The 3,794-nt window shown below is 45.4% G+C and overlaps 1 protein-coding gene across 1 annotated transcript in view; it reads left to right on the top strand.

Moving 5' to 3' along the window:
• The first annotated feature begins 2,609 nt into the window (after positions 1 to 2,609).
• The window catches only part of vsnl1b (visinin-like 1b), a 15,027-nt gene continuing 13,842 nt past the window's right edge, over positions 2,610 to 3,794 (top strand). Inside the window, exon 1 of the mRNA XM_037695140.1 lies at positions 2,610 to 2,924. The gene's annotated coding sequence lies outside the window, so the exon portion shown is untranslated. The remainder of the gene's footprint in view (positions 2,925 to 3,794) is intronic.

The raw sequence follows: 3,794 nt of genomic DNA, 5'->3' as shown, positions 1-3,794 counted from the left end.
TCCATCCATCCATCCATCCATCCATCCATCCATCCATCCATCCATCCCTACCTGATTTTTCCTTTACAGATTGCGAGGGTCACTACTGTCCATATCCATCAATTACTGTGCGAGAGACAGGGGACAATGTAGCAATCCCAAGTGACTGCAACATCAGGAAGAAGGAGCAACTGGAGAAATACCAAGAGCTGAAAGAGCAAATACAGAAGTTGTGGAGAGTCAAAGCATCGGTAGCCCCAGTGGTCATTGAAGCGCTCAGTGCTGCTGTGACCCCTAAACTGGAAAAGTGGCTCCAACAGATCCCAGGAACAACCTCAGAGACCTCTGTCCATAAGAACTCAGTCCTAGGAACAGCTAAGATACTGAACAGAACCCTCAAACTCCCAGGCCACTGGTCGAGGACCTGAGTTTGAAATGGAACTGCCCAAGTGAAAACAGGGCGAGATGGGTGATTATATTAACAATTATTATTTATTACGTAGTGAACTTGTTGCTCATCTGATGCAGACTACTTTTATTGAATCACATCACCAGTTTCTACATAACAGATAAAACATTGTATTAAAATTATGAACAGCACTGCAAAACAGCTGCCTCATTGTTCAGGGTCCTACACAGCGAAACAAAATTTGACCACAGAAAAGGAGCTCAACCTGAAAAGTAGCCTCAGACAAGGTTGTGTGAAAACAACAAGTTATATCTTAAAGTTTGAATCGTGAGTGGCAGAAGACATGTTGAACACAATTTCTTTGATTCTGCACTGATTTATGTAAGAGCTATGTACCTTCTGTTGCACCAAATTATAACTGAATTTGTGGAAATTAAGGTAAAACTGACAGTTTTATGGCCGTGAGACTGAAAGGAGAAAAAAGGTCCATGTTTTGTTGCACAATTTGTGAATGCACTGAACAAAGTTGTGGGACTAAAAACAGTTTCTTCAAAAAAGATTTGAACATTTTAAACAATTTGAAAGTGTGAGGTCATCAACTGTCGAACATTTCGTGGAAAAATCTGTGAAAATCATAGATCTTAAATTTTGATTGCCAGTAGAACTGTGGATGATGCTTTTATTCTGAAATCTGTTTGAGCTGTAGAGCATCAGGCCGGCACTGAGTCAAGAGTTTTACCAAAACCTCGTTGATTCACATCTTTCTCTTGGAGGTTTTTGTTTTTTTAGTTTTTTTATTCAATCTAACTTTTTTTTTTTTAATACTTTAACAATCTTACAGATTCAAAGTGCTGTACACAAATTAAAACACAAAAGTAAAAACAAAAGTCCTTTTAGTTTTAGTTTCTCTCCATTGGCTCCCTGTCAAATCCAGAACTGAATTCAAAATCTTACTTCTAACCTACAAAGCTCTCAACAACCTAGCTCCATATTATATTCCAGATCTTATTGTTCTATATTTTCCTAACAGAGCACTTCACTCTCAGACTGCAGGTTTACTTGTGGTTCCAGAGTTTCCAGCAGCAGAATGGGAGGAAGGTCTTTCAGTTCTCAGGCTCCTCTCTTGTGGAACCAGCTTCCAGTTTCTGTCCATGAGGCTGACACATTGTCCAGTTTTAAGACTGGACTAAAGACTTTCCTTTGCGATAAATCCTATAGTTAGGGTTGGCTTGTTATGCTGCTATAGGTTTACACTACTGGAGGACAAACTGGCCTAATTTCCTTAAATGAATTGTTAAAATTAAATAGTTTTTTCATTTGATACTATTTCTATCTTAACATGTGATTCTTGACCTGCCATTGTGTATCTGTTCTTCCCAAACCCAGCCGGTCGAAGCAGATGGTCCTCTTGTCCTGAACCTGCAGGGTTAAGGTTTCTGAGGGAGTTTTTTCTTTCCACTGTCGCCTTCATGCTTGCTCAAGATGACAGTTCTGTGATGGAGTTAAACTCAAAGCTGCTCCTCAGATAAATAATGTTCAATTATTATTTTAAAATATGAATGTTTCTGTTCAGTGTCCTGAGATGACTTCTGTTTTGACTTGGCGCTATAGAAATAAACTGAATTCTTCTTTCAGCTGCTCCCTTCCTCAGGGGTCATCCCCAACGGGGTGCAAAGGCGGAGCTGGGAGGTGGTCAATGGTGGCCTTAGCCCTCATAAATTAATCTTCAGCCACCCCGATCATTTGAGGACATTATACTTTTATGTAATAAAAACTAAAAAGCATAGTTTCCAAAAACATGTGGTGGTGGCCATATTGGATTTTGACGTGGCAACCAAAAGGAAACTTTCTTATGTCTAGATGCACCCACACATCAAAGTAGAAGTTGGTACCTCACTTATTTTTTGTTAGCATGCTCCCAACATGCACGGACAATCCCTCTTTTCACTCTGCGAATGGAGACAAAAAGATGAGCTTTAATTTGGGATTTAAAATCAGAAGAGGTCTCATGAAGATCATAGTTTGAATCTTCAGCAGATGGTGTTTGTGTGGGTTTTCCATGCATCAGGCTGAAGGAACTTTTAGGAACCTGCTGGTTCCAAATGACAGAAATCTTTCCCTTCAAGGTTTGGGAACTCCTGAGCAGATCCTGCGCACTGCTCACCTGCAGCATGTTGATTTCCTCCCCATCCTCCTCATCCTCCTCATCCTCCTCAGTACACAACGTGACAGGATCCGGCTGAAGCCAACCGGAGCTGTGATGCGCTGCTCCTAGTCTGATCTGGGATCGGTCCCTGCTGCGCCTCATCTGGAAACAAGCGTCGGGGGGAAATCAAACAAAACCACACATTTCATCACTGCCGAGGTGTGCGTGTGTTAGTGCGTGAGTGCGTTTTAAGAAGGCGAACGTTGTTGGAGAATAACCCCGTTTGGTGAACGCTTCCATCGGAGAAGGGGGTGGTGGTTCTGGACCGGTCTGCAGAAGGCAGAGCTGCTTGGTTCCGACAGATCATCCGCGGACAGAGGCTTTGAGGAGGTAAGAGCTGGTGCACATGTGCGTGATGCGTTTGTTTTAATGTGAAACCTGCAGGTGGAGACGGGGGGAGCCACCTGCGCACCTCCGCAAACACAAACAGGATCAAATCCGTCAACTGCAACAGGAAAACGTCCTGAAACGAGCCGTTTGGCCTTTGACGGGCTCTGCAGAGGCGTGTGCGCGTGTTCACATCATTTCTGCTTTAAGATGTGTGTGTTTGTCGCCTGGGCGCGCGCAGGAAGCAGGGATTGTGTGCAGGAGGTGAAAACATTCACTGCGTCGTTTCCATCGGAATGCAGCAGCGTCTCCTCCTCAGCTTCAGCACCATCCCTCATCTCCTCTCTGCTCCTCTCTGCTCCTCTCAGCTCCTCTCTGCTCCTCTCTGCTCCTCTCAGCTCCTCTCAGCTCCTCTCTGCTCCTCTCACCCACCAAACACCGACGATTCGAGGGGAAAACCGCAACATTTGTGTGCGCGTGTCGGTCCACGGCCTGCGCCGTCAGACCCGCGGCGGTTTGTTCTGGTTTGAAACGCCGCAGTTTTTACGCGTTTTCTGCAAAACGCTTGTCCTCAAGGTCACTGGCGGCGGAGAGGAACCTCAGAGCTGCGGCCCTAATGACTAATCAGGCGCTGGGAGCGGGATGTCTCTGCCCTGCGGGGGCTGCAGATTAAACAGAGCTCTCATGTTCCGCTGCAGCGCGCGAGGACAGAGCTGCTCGGTGCAGGCCCGAGCCAATGCAGTCCGACCTGCAGAAGACATGTCCACCTGCAGAAGACATGTCCAACCTGCAGAAGACATGTCCAACCTGCTGCAGACATGTGTCCAACCTGCAGAAGACGTGTCCAACCTGCTGCAGACGTGTCCAACCTGC

The sequence above is a fragment of the Nematolebias whitei genome, chromosome 21, assembly GCF_014905685.2.
Source record: "Nematolebias whitei isolate Nwh7 chromosome 21, NemWhi1, whole genome shotgun sequence".
Lineage (NCBI taxonomy): Eukaryota > Metazoa > Chordata > Actinopteri > Cyprinodontiformes > Rivulidae > Nematolebias > Nematolebias whitei.
Note: the sequence above shows the minus strand (reverse complement) of the source record. Positions and strands in the feature narration are given on the sequence as shown.